Raw genomic sequence first — 18,389 nt, forward strand, 5'->3', positions numbered from 1 at the left:
GGCAGCGGGCGGACCCCACGGCAGGGCAGGGCAGGGAGGGCAGGAAGGGGCGTTTCCTCCCGTGCCGGCGGGGCCGGGCCTGTTGCCGGCCGCCCTCGCCCGGAGGTCGGGCCGAGCGGCCGAGCCCAGCCTACCCCGCGGCCCGCGGGTTAATCTGCCCAGGCACCTCCTCCTGCCGAGGGGGCTCCGGTCACCCACTGTCCTGGGGCTCTTTGTGTACGGGTACAGTGTGATTCCTGAGTGTGTGCTAGAAATGGCTTGTAAATGTGGTAACGACGGAATAAGAAACAAAATTAGAAAAAAAAAGTTTTAAAAATTCAGAAAAACTTTGATGTAGGTTTTGCCACACCTTGTCTTTTCTCTTTTTTTTTTTTTGTTAGTGCAGTGAGAGGAGCTGCCAAGGTTGGGTATCAGACAGAGGGTGGAATGAGTTGTCACCTGTGTAAGTACAGGAAAATAATCCCTATAAAGAGCAGAGCCGTGCCAGGTACAGCAGGAGATACCAGCTAGCTTTGTCCCACAAAAACCAGTTATACTTGCACCGGTGCTTTTTCCAGCAGAGTTAATAACAGATTGGCATGTTGAGCTATACCAGCAAAAACACCCATGCCAGCATAACTGTATTTTCACTGGATCTTCCCCTGTGGTCATATCCCTCAGAAAGATGCCTGATAATGTATATGAAGTGTCTCTGCTTTCTGTGGGAACTGGCTGGTTATATATTGAAAGCCTGTATTGATGCCATGGTTAACACTGAAATGACAAAGCTATTTCTCTGATTAAACTTAAAAGCAGATCAAAATGCAGGTGGAATCAATATATTTATTTTTAGTCTTGAAAAATGTTCTCATACAGGCTTTTAAAAACATGTGAATACCTGTGAATGTTGTGCTTTTTTTTTAGTGTAGCACAGGACTGTGCACATAGGTCAGTCCATTTATCAGGTACTCCTATTTCTTCCAATTATTTCTGCCTGGAGTAGGAGGTCTGAAGCTGTGGTTTGAGAGGTAATCCCTGATTCTTCATTCTGAATCACCACATATACTCTTCTTTCTTGCTCTCTTTCCCTATCCTTGGTATCATCAGGCATTTTAAAGCAAGTTTATGTTTTGTTGTGAAAGCTGAAGTCTCAAACTCTCAAATTGTTAGCATTCTTTTAGAGCATTAGGGTCACAACTGTTGGACTTAGTTCTCTGCCACTTGTTCTGAGACCTTAGACGCATCAGTAATCTCCCTGCTTTAAAATGTATGCTGTACATTGGTGGTTTTGTGTGGGTGGGAGGAATTGTCAACTATTTGAAGTATTTCAGATCCTCAGTATATAGCAGAATCACCCAGCATTAACTAATTCATGTTTTATAAGGTGAATGTTTGTGAAAATACTTTTGTTTTTAAAATCTTAGATACTTTGAGAGTAGGTGAGTATGAGAACCTAAAAAAGAGGTACTTTTGGTATCAAAATAAACTTCTTAAAATAATTGCAAAAACGAAAATTCTGTGAATTTTCAGGTTTATGAATTTTTGTAGTACAGTTTTGCTGGTACTTTTAATCTCAATATCAGCACAGAGATCAGGAATGTTATGATACTGTCTGCTTTTCTTTACAAGTCCTCTTCCCTCTTTAAGCTTAGGTTGGTTGTACCCTTCCACAGAAATTGCTATCTAGTACAGCCTAACTTTGTTTCCATGAACTGTCCATCAGTTGGGGCCGTGCTGACCTTTGTTGTTTGCATGTCTGTGTGACTGGTGTTCTGCTATTTGTCTGCTCAGTGTCCTTAGCCCACTTTCTGACACTAGCCAATACCATGACCCAGTACATATTTTATTTCTCTTCTAACTTTTCCTGAAAGGATTTCACACATGCCTATAATTTTCTGAGAAACTTGTCTCATGCATCCAGATCTCCACTTTGTCTTCTGCTGCCTCGATTCTTGAAAGTTGCTTTTTTTCAGAATAACTTTTTAAACATGATTGACAAATGGGCACTTAGGTCAAAACATGAGATTTTTATTGATCCATTATTTCATCAATTTCCAACAGCACTCATGGCTAAGCATATCCTTGATAAAATCATCCACACTGATAAAATGTTATTGTGACAAAAGCTCTTTTTTTTTTCCCTTCAGTTTGAGATCTGCTGCATTTCAATACTTTATACATTGCAGCCATACTGCTTTCTTGATATTCTTGGTACAAGTCAACTGTGAGGGTTTTCCAAAGTAGCGAATAAGAGCAATGTTGGTTCAAACATATCTCAAATGTAAAAGCTAGAGGTGGAAAGGTAGCTTGGAAGAAACAAAGAGTAGCAGTTCTGTTACCTGTACTAATAGTATTGTGTCTAGGTTCTCTGATAAAGCAAGGTCAAATTAACAACCATCTGTTTAATACAGTCCATGGTATCATTCAAACTTCTTGCTAGCTAAGTAGGAACATCCATAGCAAGCAAGCTATTTAAATGAGAATGTGCACTCTGGAAGACTGAAGCATGTAGGAAGAAAAATGTATGTTTACTACTGAAATCTTAAATCCCTCTAATGGACATCAGGAGACCTCATAACAGGCTGGGCTCCTGTGTCTGAAGAGTATCTGTCTAAGCAGTTCTCCTACTTCGCAATTTAAAAAACAAAGTCTAATAATAATAAGCAGTATTATAAACAATATTGCTAAACAGTTCAGATTTTCAGTTCATGTCCTCAGCTACTCTTGATTTTAGACGCTTGAGTTTTAAGAAGTCAAAGTCAGAAATATAAGAAATTACTACAGAGTGAATGTTTGTCCCACTAATAGTTATGTGAATACATTTTACTTAATGTAGTCTAGGTGAACAAATAAGAAGATGCTCCCATTTGGTTTCTCCCAGAACAGGAAGAACCTGTATTATTTGCTGTTGGCACTTGGCATACAACACCCAGCTATATTCTGAGAACAACATGTCATCTAATAATTAAATGAAAAATCACGTTGTTTATTGTAGGTCCAATGTAACATATAAATATCACAGAGTGCACTTTACAAATGTTGTGAAAGGTGGCAGAAAAATGAGATTAAGTTATGTAAGCTGAGGTAAACTGTAAGATGCAAACTGAATCATGTAAGTTCATCAAGTTTGAAGGTGATTTGTGTAGTGCTGGACTCTGTTCTGCAGACTTACATTTGCTTAATTTTAAGCAAATGTATATAAATTCAGTAGGATTGTTAACCTTTTAAATTTTAAGTAAGTCAGTGGTATTGAAAACTTAATAACTAGTGGAGCAAGAAGGAAAGTTCCAGGGATTGATGTGGTCTCTTTTGTGAAATCTGTGTTATCTCCTAGATATATCACTTAGTAGTAGATTCTGGCATGGTTTACAGGGAAATAATTAAACTGTTCTGTTAATGCAGTCATCAGCACTAAGTGATAAGGTTTTGTCCTTCTGCTGAAATGCTACAACAGGGTATTAAGTAGATGTTCCACAGGAGGAGGTTCTACATCTGAAGTTGAGCTACATTATATCATGTATCAATTCATATATGTGCGAATGGGTGTATATGAATAATGATACAGATTATGCTCAATAGTCTTATTAAGTCCTATTAATACAACTTATGTCTGCCAGCTGGTATCATTATATGTTTAGTCACTTCTTAGAACTTCAAACTCCAGTGCAGGTGAAGTAGGGTAGATCTGGTATCAACCACTCAAAACCTGTAAGCCTCAATGCTGATTATAATGCAGGTTTGATCTTCAGAGTGGGGCCTACAGGGTGAAATTGAAATGGACATAAACTGTCTTTGATCTGCAGAACACAGAGAGAAGACAAGCTTCCATTCCTTTGTACCTTCTATTTTGTCTTCTTGTTCTTGCCCTTTTCTTACCCACCTGCTGCATGCCCCTTAGATGATTGGTGTTACAGGAAGGTAATTTTTCTGAGCAGTGAGTAAAATCTGGGAGTAGCATGGGCAGAAAAAGATAAGGGGTGTATAGAAAAAAAAACCCAAACATGTACAGAGCATTGGCTTTTAAATTGATGCTTGCAGACCTTCTGTGCCGTTACTACTTCACTTTCCCACTGATAAGGGTACTTTTCCTAATCTTTATTAACTGACATTGTAACCCACAAGTGCTTAATTGCTACACACAAGTCTTAGTGCAATTCCTTGATTTCTGTCTGTAGTTTTGCTTTATATACTTGGATTTTTTTATGTGAATAGCCTCTGTACAAGCAACTTTTGCCTCTGCTTAATAGTTCATGCCTTTCCAATACAAAAGACAGCAGATTTCTTTTTATAAGCAGAGCTCATAAATTTATAAGTCTGGGTGAAAATGTGAAAATACACAGGAATTATTGTTACTATACCAGACTCAGAAATTATCTGGTCTTCTTTCTGTATGCGAATAGTACCAGATACTCTTAGAGACAGCATAGACTCCACATATCTGCTTTCTTAGTGGATTTTACTCTGACTTCAAACACACAATTATTTCATTCTAAAGTATGGTGTTTGACACCCATTCTAATTTTTCATGTCAGTAAGCATAATCACTCATATTCTGCTGGTCCAGGAAACACACTGGTACTGCAGAGAGAGAAAACACCTGATTTGTACTAAAACCCTGTTTTATTTTCCTTTCTGTTTTTATTTGCTTTTGTTGTTAATTGGCTTCTGACTTCGACATTTACACAAAGATGTCTCAACTAAGCTGTTCACATTGATGCTTAGAATGCTGATATTCCTTTTGTGAGTCAGGTTAATTGGACAATCTGTGTAAAGTACAGAATTAGATTTTCCTCCAAAATACAGTACTCTGCATTTATGAACACTTTCAGTTATGATTTTGAGCTTCTCTTGCCTACCTTGTTAGGACTAGGTGAGTGGGTAGAAAAATGGAAACTGAAACTGGATGTTCCTGTTTAGCTTGTTCTGAAGTGGATCAGAGCTCAGTTTGATCTTGATAGCTTTTGGTGATCTGAAAGCCAAGGTATTTCACTGCTCAATATTATTTCTAGCTTATCTCAAATGTTGTATTGTTTTATGTTTTATTAGATACATAAGAAATAGAAGACCAGATGTTATTGATGTTAAATTCCTTATCATACCTAGAATAATGTTTGGTTTAAAAAGTTTTCCATTTATCATCCAAAAGTGAGAAAACAGAAAGAAATTCTTAAGGAACATTTTATGGAAAAGGCATTCATGAACAGTATCATGGATCTTTGCAAAGTCAAGCTGTCAAGTTTGATATCTGAATTCAGTAATTAAAAGAAAGGCATTTAAAATATGTTTACAACTAATATCCTTTCAGAGGTAGAGCTCTAATTCTTTTATTGAGATTGCCTCATAATTCCCTTATAAATAGTGCTTCTCAGCTGATTATATCTTTGTTCATTAATGTATTTGCTGACTTATAGTGATGCAAACTGAAAGTTTGCATAAATTTTCTGTCTCAGCTTATATATCTATTTAATACAACATGTCATGCCAATGTGGTCCAGTTATTTCCCAAAATGAAGCAATGGGAAAATATGGTTTTTTTCAGTAAATTAAGAGAATATAACAAGCTTTTAAATCATTGTATTTATCACCATGGTTTGCAACAGAATGGAGTTTGGCAGAGACTAACTTATATGAAAGCTTTTGGAAAGCTGTGTCATCATCATTGTTTATGTCATGGTTCCTTCTTATTTCAGGTGATGGAGCTTAAATTCATAAAATTGTTCAAAAAGGGAATCATCTCTCTCTCTTATATTTGGTCATAAGGTATCAGACATTAGGTTTAAACCATAATAACTTCAGCAGACCCATCTTCCTGTTTTCCAGGAGCTATGATCACAAATACATTTCATGATGACATGTTCTTTGAACAACTATAATTTGTTTTTAACATTAGTAATGTAGAAAGAATGCTAATAGAACAAGGATTTTAATTATCTGCAGATCTATTTGCTTAGTATCAGTAGTGAGGGTCCAGTTTTACACTCCATAGAACTCTTCTCCCTATTGGCATATTCCTGGAAACTTGTCTCCTATTATTACAGGAAGTTTCAAACTATTTAGTATTAAGTGCATGATCCCCAATAAAGTTCTATCCTTGGTAAACACAGTAGTCTTTAATCATTGTTTTGTATCAGTATAGTTCAGATCTTTTTTGAGAATTAAAGTAAAATTAGAATTTCTCCTCTGTATGCAATACTTTGCATTTAGTAACACTCAGCCTCAATTACCATTTTGCTACACACTCACCAGCTGAAGAAAGGTAGACAAAGAAGGAGCAGACTCATAACTTGAAATGGATTTCTAAAACTGAAGTCTTGTCTCCACCCATTATTTCACAAGTTGGCAATTATTATAGCAGCCCTTCTGATTAACCATGTCAAGACTCTGAACATTCTAGGAGCCTAATGGTCTGTTTTTATACACTAATAACAGGTCACATATGGTATTCATGTAGCATTAATGGGTAAGTTTTTCATTTGTTCCTTCACACTGACAAATTACTGGCTTTTCAGAAATAGATTTGTATGCCTTCTGTAACAGTTCTTGGCCTTAGGCTACCAGCAGTGCTGGAGATTCCATCATGTGTGATGTTCATGTCCCTCACAGCTGCCACAGCTCAGCAGCCTGCACCGCACTCTAAAGCAACCATGCAGCATCTGTCTCCTCCCAGCTCAGACTGGCCAACCTCACAGGTCATGGTATCCACCTCTCTGCAACCTTTCTCCATGCAGACTGAGCAACCTGTTGTTGATCGAGCACTGTGCAGGCTCCAAGGCTTTTTCTGCAATGGGTTTTTTGTGCCAAAATGCAGCTTGAAATGGTGACTGAGCATAGTAACAGTTTTTGACTTTCAGAATTAACCTACTGAGCTGAATGCAAGCAGATAAAACCACCTTAGGAATTAAAGGAATGCATTAGGATGAGGCAAGACTGAGTGGAAGAGAAAGAAATGGCTTGACAAGAAATCAATGAAGAAGGGGTAAAAAAACGGGAGTGGCTTAACAAGATGATATTTAGGAAAGGAGTCTGAGCCACGTTGGGTTAGGAAGGCAGAGGAAGGAGGACCTGGAGACCAGTTGGACAAGGAGATTACAGGTTGGACAATGATTCTGGCATTGGGAGAGAATTAAATGATTAGACAAGAAAAGCTGAGTGGATATGGGTTGCAAAACAAGAGGGTGACATTTAGAACTACTGAGCAAAACAGAAAGGAGGGATTTAGAGCTAATTGCCTGGAGAAGAAAAAGGGTGAAAGAAGGCAACTTAATGAGGTGTGAGATGGAGTGGGCTGGAACATTCAAGTGGTACCTGAGCTACCAATTTTTGGTAGAGGAGGTGGGGGAAACATGGTAGAATTATTTGACAGGGAGTTCAAGTTCGGTTCTTAGAATCATAGAATTATTTAGGTTGGAAAAGACCTTTAGGATCAAGTCCAGTTTTATAAGTATAAAAAAGAAATGGTGGAAGTTCCTGTAGGTATATGGATATATGTGCATGTGTATATCTATATCTATATCTATATCTATATCTATATCTATATCTATAAAATACAGAGATTCACAGATACACTTATTCCTTTTTCGGTACACAAAAAAAATTAATTTCATAGGAAAATATAAATAGTGAAGTTTTATCTCATTCTAGCAGAAGAAAGAAAAATATTACTCTTCAGCCTTAAGGGATAAAGTTGCATGACTCTAAACAACGTGAGAAAATTCTCTGTTCCTTCCTACAGGGAGCTACACCCTAAGCCACAGCTGAAAGCTCATCCTCTCTGCCTGCCAGCTAAGGCACAGTTTATAAGGTAGAGCAGGATTCTTCAATCCAGCTCGACAGGACTGAACTCAGACAGTCCATCTTAATGCAGAACATATAAATAGAAGATGCACAGGTTAAATATGAAGTAAATAATCATCCAAATTACATCATTCCAATTCAAAACTCAGCTGCCAATTGCGCTGTTATCTGAAATGAGAGTGACTTTTTACCACAAGTAAAAACACGTTTCTTTGTTATTATCACAGCTTAGTTAATGTACTGAATGTTCACATGCCGGTTTATTTCACACCAACTTGGTGGGAATAGCACAGACAGGCTGCAGAAGTAACCAAATACTCTATGGACCAAACCTCTAGTAGTTGAGTATAACTAAGCAAAAAGAAATATAAACTCCATCCTCCTAATTATTTTGCTAAACTTAGTTGGGCCAAATATTTGACCTTCAGAAACACCTGTGCCCTAATTCTTAATATTATCATATATTTCCTTTTGTAATCTGGAATTGTAAATCATAGGGCTTGACTCACATTACCTGGGTAAATGAGAAGCAGAGCAATTGTGTTGTCTGGACTGTATTGTTGAAATACCTTCCAGCCCAAGAAACCCTGGGCAAAGGAGGGTGAATAAAATTGCTAAAAGTAGGCAAGTACATCAAGGCAAGTACTGAGTAGCTCTTACAGGTACATTTTGCAAAGTTTACTTCAGGTATCACTGCAATTGCTGTTTCACCAACAGGCTCGTCTTCTGTGCCATCACACAGCTTAAAGAAATTGTTCCAGTTGCCGGGGGACCTTCAGATTTTAAGAAACTTATGTCTCTGGTTTTTCCAAGGCCTTCTCAGTAAGAAAAATAAAGCATTTTTTCATAATGGAAATAAGGGTTATGTAGCACAACCATAGCTGGTGCTCTCTCTGTTCTGAGAAGAGAATATCTGTGAGGAAAAGATCACATGCCTGAATCATGTAGGATCTTAGGGAAAGCAGAACACTGACTCCTACACTGGGTGAAGGAGGGAAGCAAAGTAGTAATTGAAATCTCAGAAGAGAAAGTTAAAATGCACAACAAGAGTCTGGAGAAGGAGGAAAGAGAAAAAGAGGGAGGTCTACAAATGTAATTTAAAGTCATAATAGTTTTCCCTTGGAAGTTCTAGAGGTGGATATTGGAACCTCCCACACACAGTAGCAAGTCTTGGTCTGCAAGCTTATTTGATTAAATTGTAGTCACATAAGCAGTACCTCACTGGTTCAAAATAATTTAATTCATCTTCCAGTCTTTTTACACAATAATCCAAACTCACCTTAAGGCTCTCCAAAAATTCTAGATTTGTCACCTGCCTTTTGAACACAAAATGCAATTTCACAGGGAACATAGTGGCAATATTTTGAGGATATTTTCACTTGTGCTCTTTGAATTTGCTGTGTTTCAGTAAAATAACAAGTTGCGAGTAAGCTATTAGAAAAGTGAAGCAAATGTGAGAATGAGAGTTAAAGTGCACTAAGGTTTGCTTGAAAGCTACATAATTTTTATTCTTCAGAAATATGATGTTATAGTGTGTCTTGTAGAACTTCATTCCATTTCATTCCAATTTCTTGGAATCAACAATTTTTTCTGCATTATATGAATGATATCTTCTAATTTATTTTGTCAGTAGAGCACTGGTAACATTTGTGTCACATCATTAATGACGACATTGGATTCATCATTAAAAATCATTTTGTACCTGACCACTTTTACCCAGTTCTTCCCTGTACTATAATCCTTATAAAAAATATCAACTTTCCTAACTTAATTAATAAATTTCTGAGTAGCACCATGTGTTTTAATAATGTTCACTTCAGTCATATTGTATGACAACATTGTGTTTGTCTAGAAAATCAAATATAATCTTGCCTACTCTGATTATTCAACACTTTACTATTTGCCCTAAATTATTGCAGACAACAATCCAAAATCAGGGGCTTTTCAGACATGAGTAATTTCTGTCCTTTCCCTCCTTTTTACAGTGAGATACTATATTGCCTGTTCTCAAGTTACAAACCACCCTGACTTTTTTGGAAATACTTCCCACCAAACCAATCCCACAGTTTTATTCTAGTTTGTTTCAGAAATTTGGAATTTATATTTTCAGCCTATCTCAGTAGTTCTTCTTCAAATACCTATCTCCCAAATCTATATTTTATTTGTTTACATTATACTAGCTGTAGATTGAGGAGTATATTTGGATCAATTTTAGAATAGTAGGGAAAACTTCCTTCCCTTCAAACCATTTTCCCAAGAACAAAGTGAAACTTTGCTGGAGTAGCCAATGTGATGCTTGGCCACAGAAAGGGCCAGGGAACTGAAGCTCCAGGTGTTCTGGTGGAACAGTCATGGGCAGGGGACAGCGCTGGAAGAGCAGCTGGAGCCGTGCAAGTGCCAGGTGTGCCACAGGATGGTGCCACAGCGTCAGCTTTGGCTGGGTGCAGCGCTGTGAAAACCCCAGTGCTGAAGGAAATTGTGATACACACTTTATGGACAGCCATGTCTGCATTGGCTGTGCTCTGGACAGATAATTTAAATTCTACAGGTCGGGTATTTTCTTTATCTCTACACACCTGATCTTCATCCCCAAATCTCATGTACGTATTCGGGGGGACTGTGCACTAAGCACAGGCTTTTCACTGGTGAAAGAGCAGAGCTCTCTTTGCCTTCCTGACTTCGGTTTTATGGCATGTCTGTAAAACACACTGTGCAGAAATCATTTTAGTAGCCCAACTATTGAGCTAATAATTTACATATATCTTTTCTTTTGGTTTACCAAAGGTGTATTAAATGAGCATATTCCTTCTGTTGTCATAGTGGTTAAGCCACTCTAAGTCACTGTTGGTCTACTTTGGGTAGCATTTCAGTAGTTATGGGAGCAGTGGAAAAGCATATTTGTACAAGAGACCTGAGAAACAGATATTCCATTCCTTTCCTGTGGTGTGATAAGGTTCTTTAAATGAAGAAAAAATAAGTTCTCAAGAATGCCTATATAACTAAGTGGTTGATGTATCTGGAGAGTGGTGTGTGAGATAAAATCAAAGTGAATTAATATTGTCAGGTGCTTTTTGTTGTTTATCCCAAAAATTTATCTTTTGAGCTTAAGAATAAAATTATATCATTAACTTCTCTCTAGTAGGAGCCCTGTATATGATTAAGACACCTCTGTCACTCAGGTGAAAATAGAATTGCTAATAACTCTCTTGCTTATCATCCTGGTTGTGGTATTGCACATTTTTACTTACTTTGTTCATATGATTTTCAAGCCTTAGAGGCCTTCTTGTCTTGCTGACTCTTTTTTCATTTCTGCAGTGGACACATGAATGATGAGCTATCACTGGTTTGTTCTGACTTTTATTGTAGTCTGTTGAAATTTATTCTGTCTAGGCAATATTGTGATAAGGTGCTGTCTTATCAAACTTCCTGGTATTTTATCAAGCTGTCAAAATGTTGTCAGTTAAAACACTGTTTTCAATTCTATTCCGGAATTACTGTTAATATTTCACTTCACTTCGATAAGAATCAGACAACACAAGTGAGGTTTTAAAGCTTATTGCAAAATACTTCATAAAATATGGTAGAAATAGAACAAGTGCATAACAATGGCAAACTGTGTTTTGAGTCCATACACTTAAGTATTTTTATTTTTTTAGTCTAATTGTCTAGCTACTCATTTGGAAAAACAGATAAGCTTGTTGTTTTACTATTGGTTTAGTAGTACTGATTTGAAACTGGAGACTCCTCTTGACATTCTGTGTGAATGGTAACTATGGAAATGAGAAATTATGATCCAGGATACTGGCTGACAACATTTTGTGACAAGAATTATTGTCTCAATAGCTTTGCCAAATGTCAGCTGCCTCGTGGAATGACCCTGCACACCTGATCATGGATTGTTACGGAAATTTCCCTATTTCACCACCAGTGAAAGCAAACCAGCAACATTCCCTTCTCCATGCAGAGCTTTCATTGTAAGGAAGCAATTAAAGATTTCACTCATAGCCACAACTTATTACAATATACAGTTCCTCATCTTTCTCATATCTGTTCTAAATCTTTAGGGAGGAATTATGTTTGATGACACTTCTAGACTCAAACTTCTATAGGCACAGTTACACCCAAGAAACTCATAAATCTTCATATGCAAATGAACCCATGAAACTGCTTATGGCCATGGGGCTGTGTGCTTAACCCACTTTCATCTGAAAGGAATCTCTGTGCCTCACTCCCTAGGTGCTGCATTAACTGACAGGAACGCAGGCAGTGGCCTCCAGGTGAAGACAATTAAGCTATCCTACCAGATCTGGAATGTGTTGGGAGCAATTCAGTGATTGGCTGTAAAGGAAGGAAGAAAGGAATGTGTCCTGCTTTTCCTTGTTAGGGCTTGCTGCCACCCTAGGGATAAGAGAACTGTTTATTTTCCTCCTGAAGGGGTTAAAAAAAAGAGTTACGTTTGCATGCGAAGCAGGTGATCTGAACAGCTTAGCCCACTTACTGTATCGTATATATTCAACAACATTCCTTTTAACAACTCCTTTCTCTTTTTTAAATTGTGTGGATGAAAAACAGGAACAATCTGATCTACCTTATCATGCCTATAAGCTTCTGTGTCCATGTTGGAGGCTACAGGAAATCACTTCTTTACCACTGAAATTACAAGGAAAAAGTAACTTAAAAAGAAATGCATTTATGTTATGCATTCCCAGTGCAGAGATATAGGTCCATAGTGGTCACAGATTCTCCCATATTTGGTAACACTGCTGCTGCACACTGAAAATTGAAAACAGAACATCACAAAGAGGGAAAAAAAATCAGTGGAATTTTAACTACAGCCCTGTGCACTCTGGCTCCATGGTAAACCACAAAAAACCACACAAGTGTGCTCTAATGCATTTTGAACATGTCTTCCTGTGGTCATTTTGATGTTCAAGATCATATGGTGCTGCTATTTCCTTCTCTTTTCCAATTCATTTCGGTTGTTGCACAGTGGCATTGATGGAAAATCTGTTCCTGCAGCTTGTTCTGATAAAGCCTGTCTTCCCAGAACAGGTTCTGTGGCAGGAGCCAGATTCAGAACCCCGGACTGAATCTCAGTGCAGTAGATTTGACTCTCAGATATCAAAACCAGCAAAGAAAATTTTAAAAATGAGTAATTCTTTGCAGTGTCTGTTTGTAAAGCTGGGAACACCCACTTCGACAGAATGTGTTTGCTAAAAATTCAGTTTCTGGAGAGAATTACAGGAGTTCATGGGAGAAGAATTCACTGAGAATTACTAGATACAGAAGTCATGCTTGGTTCAGGAAGTTTCTCAGTTCCAAAGGCTGGAAGCTCAGGAAAATATTCCTTTCCAGTGTTTCATATGTTTCTCAAGCATCCATTCATAGCTATTATGAAAAGCAAGACACTGATTCTGCTGGACTCTTGGTCTTACCCAGCCTGGTCATTCCTATTTTGAAGCCTTACCTACATAAATTCCATGTTCTCAGGTTTTTACTACTGAAAAATCCTTGCATGTGAGATCAAGTACCAGAGATTATTAAAAATCCCTTATAGTAGTGAGATTAATCTATAGCTTAATTTATTTCTTACATTAATGCCTTTACTTTTGAGTATGCTAGGTCCCACACCTTGGAGTCAGTAAGATTAGGACCTGATCTTTAATGTTTGTGTCTTTCACTGTTACATACTTGCTACACATGATAAATAATGTTATAAAAAATAAATCCTATTCTACAGTACCTTTAGATATATGAGTATAGAAGAAAAATGTGGGTATCTGTTATTAGTCTCCTTTTGCAGCACTAGCTGTGTATGCCTATATTCTGAGCATAGCAATACATCCACTTTGAAGACAAGATAGCTGTTTCTTGTACAGTATGTGTACATGTCACCATAAAAAGCAGTACATATTTCTCCCTTTTATTTCCTTTCCAACTTCTACTCATCAGAGAAAATTTTTCTCTATCTGATTTTGACCAGTTTTGTTGAACTTCTGCATATCTCCTACCTTTGAAGTCCCTTAATATTATCTCTGAGGATTTTCTTTTAGCTTTCCAGCTTGTGCCCTGCAAGACCATTCTCTGACATTCCTTTTGATGTTTTAGTAGGTCACTGACATACAGCTTTTACCTGCCACCAGACTTCAAAGCCTGTAATATTTGGCAGCCAAGCCTGTCTTGGGCATTTTTCTACTGGTTGGGAGAAGTTACTGAAATTAGATGGCAAATGCTCCAGCAACACTGGAGTCACATTCCTATGCTGAAGATTGCCAGTGTGGCTTTGTTGATTATATGCTGCCTCATGGCTGCATCTGGCACTGGAGGCTCTCTGTCTGAAGAGGAGAGTCTCCAAAGCTGTTCCACACAACAGGGTCAGGGAGACGAGGAAGGAACCAGCCCAGGTTTCTGATCTGCCTTTGCTAAAGTCCTCAGGTTCTAGAAGAATGGAATTTTCATCTATCTCTGTAGGCTCTTACCTACTGGGACTGCTCTTCCAAGAGCAGCTTGTGTCAGTGTCTGCCAAGGCACAAGGACTGCACCTGCGGTCATCCTGCCTTGACACAAGGGCTCAGTCTCCTCACAGAGGCATCCCATCTTCAGTGGGACCCCATCTTTGTGAACCATGGGACAAGCAGGGGAACTCACAGGGCATCCCCACGTGTTCCTACCAAGACAATTTATTCAGGAGAAAGCTGAGGAGGGTCTCCAGTTGGAGTGCATTCTGCCATAGCTCAGGCAGTAGCAGCAGCCTTTCCACTCACTAGATTTGCAAACCTACCAACTTGGATTTCTCATTCTTGCTGTTATCAAACACAGTACCATGCTGCTAACATGCCAATGAACCAGTCATAACTTAAACACAAACAAATAGGGCTATTTATTTGTATTTGATACTGCAGTCTTTTAGTTACATATAGTTTGAATTTCTCATTAAAACTACAGATTTGTAAATGATATTTGCTAAAAAGAAACTCCTTTTGAATAGCTATCAGTAAATGTGAGCTATTATGGCTTTTCTCAGTATAAAATGTTAAAATACTGTGATTTTTAATACAGTGAATTGTATTCTGTATTTTTATGCTATATACATAATCAAAAGTAACAGCTACTCATACATTTTGTTAGCCTATACCTGTAAGTATCACATTGGATTATTTGACCAAGGCAAAATGACAGAAATATGTCCGTCCTATTACATTAATCCTTCTCTGATTAGTATCATATTTCAAAAGATATGCTGCTCTTTTAGATACAATGTTATTTTCTCAAGTTTATATATATAGTATATACATTAAATAATAATGGTCCTGATTTTATACATATTATTCAGTAGAGAGTTTCTTGAAGAGCAAAAAGCATTGCTTCCATTGCACAAGAAAATGTTATATAATACTAAATAACATGTTGTATGAAACAAGTCCAGAGTCTGTTCTCACATCTGTTATTCAAATATTATATTGCTATAGCATCTGCTGTCTTGCAGGTAATCAGATTCATCATTACTATTTAAAGCAAAAACAGGAAACAAAACAAACAGACAGAGCACTGTTGGTGTTGGATTAGGAATTTTTGGGACAAGACCAGTGAGAGACTGATGAACTAAAGCACTTGGTGTCTCAGCCCATGGCCTACAGGTAATTCTGCATTAGGCACTACACTCCCTTTATTATTAAAAGGAATATTTAGGAGCCTCATTTTAGGACAGCTGAGCAACCTGTGCCCTGGGCAAAGAGCAGTTAAGGTCAGTAGGAAATTCCCTTCAGGAATTCAGGTGTTGCACCAAGGCTGAGAGCCACTCAGGAATTGTCCCTCAGGACCAGGCATCTACAATTGTTCCATCAGAAGCTGCATAGAGTTCACTATTTTTACTGAAGCTTTTATACAGGGATCAGCAAACTCAGAGATATGTCAGAGGCATTTAGTATCTTGTCTTTAAAGGGCCCATGCCTGTATCTTTTCTATATTTCTATTTATTTATACGGATCTGGTCACATGGAAAAGTCTCACAACTGCATGGCAGACGTTTCTTTCCTCTGTAATTACATCACTGGAGTGGATATCCAATATTTTGAAAGAAAGGAAATACTGATGGGTGGAAGAGGTCAGTTAGAGTAGAAAGTCTTCTCCCAGAAACTCTGTCTGAAACTCATATTCATGATCAAGAAGTATTCATAATTGTCATTGATGGAGGCAACCGGATTTTTGTAGCTGAGAAATACCACCCACAATTAAGCAAATTGTTATACAGGACTAGGAGGAGAGCCCTCTCCTGATGCTAGTCTAGAGACATGCCACAGAATTCTCATGACAATATTGCCACAGGAGACTGATCTGCATTCACTGACACAGAAGACACTGGCAATAGCACTGTACTTTCAAAACCTATGAACACATTATAATCACTTTAGCAACTTCATTGAACAATATTATACCCTCTAGCATCTATATGCACACTGGTGTTCAATAAAGTGTAATGTCATTTTAAAGACCTCCCTTAATACAGGTGATTAAAATGACTGTATCACAAAGCAGACTGTAATACTTAATTTGGTAAGAAGATGTTTGAAAGAACTTGACCTAGATATTCAGGTTACAATGTCCAGGATGAAAACTACTGAATGAGCTCCTTGTACAAAAAATACTTCCTCAGGTAATGTGACCGGCGTAGGAAATTCAGGAAAGCTTGAGATCCAGCCATTATAGCTGGATTATGTTTTTCTAGCCTTGTTAATATTATGGTCAGATGCTGCTTTTGTAGTTAGAAAGAAGAGTAATCACATAGCTCTATTTTAGCACAGAGCTTCATTATGAGCTTTAGTAAAGGGCAAAGTATGTCTTGCTCTGTGGTGACGAGAATAACCTTTATTTCCCAGTCCTTTCTACTCCTGAAGTACCAAATAGTGCCCATTAGTAATGCACAGAGAATGCAGCTCATCACCTTTCCCTCACTGTATCCAAGCTCTCAGCTCTAGCTGCAGTTGAGATAAACTTGTAACAACACACAGGCACAACAGTTCAATTTCACCATGATTAGCTCAATTGTCCTTACCAGCCAATATTGGTCAGCTTTATGCTTTAACTACACTCATTAAACAGTGTTCACTTGTTCACAGCAAACATACATCATTCACAGCATCATTGTATCTCAAACATATATATTGTCATAAAAACTGAATTTGAAACAGTTTCTTCCTGAACAAGCTGCATAACAGCCAAGGTATCAGCAGTGCTGATCTTTAGCTGAATCTCGCTTTTATTTGTCTAGGCTCCAACATAAAAATATGATCTCTGGCAACAAAACTGCATATGGAAGCCAAGTACAGTCCGTAAGACTAGCACAGAAAAGCCTGAGCCACAATGAGAAAAACCATTCCAGCTTCCCCTTAAGCAGGTTGTGAGGTTACAGCTCCTACCCCATCACAAACTAGTACACTTGGGTTTGCCACCTTCGAGGCAGGCTGTACTCGCTCTCTTGGCAAAATGGTCTGAGTGAACTGCAAGACCTTTAACCATAGGGGTTCTTTTAACCTAGATCATTTTGTCAGGGCTGGATTTAAACAATCATCACACAACATCAGAGGCAGGAGAAGGAAGGAAGAGGCAAAAGTATAGATCTGGAAGTAGAAACCACTTAATCACATGTAGTGCATTTGATTGCTACTTGGGGACCTTATGTGCTCTCCCAACCTGAAATACTGTTCTCCCTGGCAGAGAACTATTGTTAGAGGAAAAATGGAATGTATGTTAAAAATAGTTCTGAAACTACTGAAGATTAAGGAGTTTATTGCTACATTTGAATTGACTTAACTGTTGTGTTGATAATTAGTCAAATTTGGAGGAAAGAAAAGTTTCTAGCCACGCTTTTTTTTCCCTTGATTTATCGAATTCTTTAAGTACTAAATACTGTCAACAACATAGAAATGAATTTTTGCTTTGAGGATGAGAGCAGCAATAGCCAGCACTTGCAGAAGGACATTGCGTGAGCAGTGAGACAGAAACCCAGCGACAGCAGGAGTCCCTTCAGGCCCCTGCCCGCCTGCTGTCCTGAGGGCTTCCAGAAACTGGGTAACACTGTATCCTACAATCGACTTCCAGCCTTAATTCGCGTGGCAGAGCCCATAGAAGCTGCACCACAAGCCCCTGGTCCTGCAAGGCAAATCCAGCAGCGAGAGCGGCGCTTGCCGCCTCTCCCAGCTGGTGCTGCAGCCCCGGAGCGCAGCCGAGCAGGAGCCGCCCGGCTGGCAGCCTTGGGCAGGATACCACCTGCGAGGAGCTCCCAGCCAGCCAAACCTCCTGCTCCCCGCAGAAACAGCCTCTTTCCCTGCTAACCCTTAATTGTTGGGCTTTCTCTGCCTTAAATCCTGCTGGTACTGGTAGGGCAGGTGGGGCTAACAGAGCCGGGGCGGTAGCTCCAGGCCTCCTGGCTCCCACAGCAGCAGGTCGCTGTGCCGTAATTAATGTTGGTTAATAGTGTGTTTGGCAAGCTGCGAACATTCTGGAAGTCGTTCCCTTCCTGCAGTCTTTCCTTTCATTCCTCACCACCCACTGTTGTCCTTGGCAATTGCTAGTTAAGGTGGAAGTTTCTTAAGAAACTGCTTGTTAAAAATTTGGAA

The sequence above is a fragment of the Molothrus ater genome, chromosome 9 (genome assembly GCF_012460135.2).
Source record: "Molothrus ater isolate BHLD 08-10-18 breed brown headed cowbird chromosome 9, BPBGC_Mater_1.1, whole genome shotgun sequence".
In the NCBI taxonomy this organism is placed as follows: Eukaryota; Metazoa; Chordata; class Aves; order Passeriformes; family Icteridae; genus Molothrus; species Molothrus ater.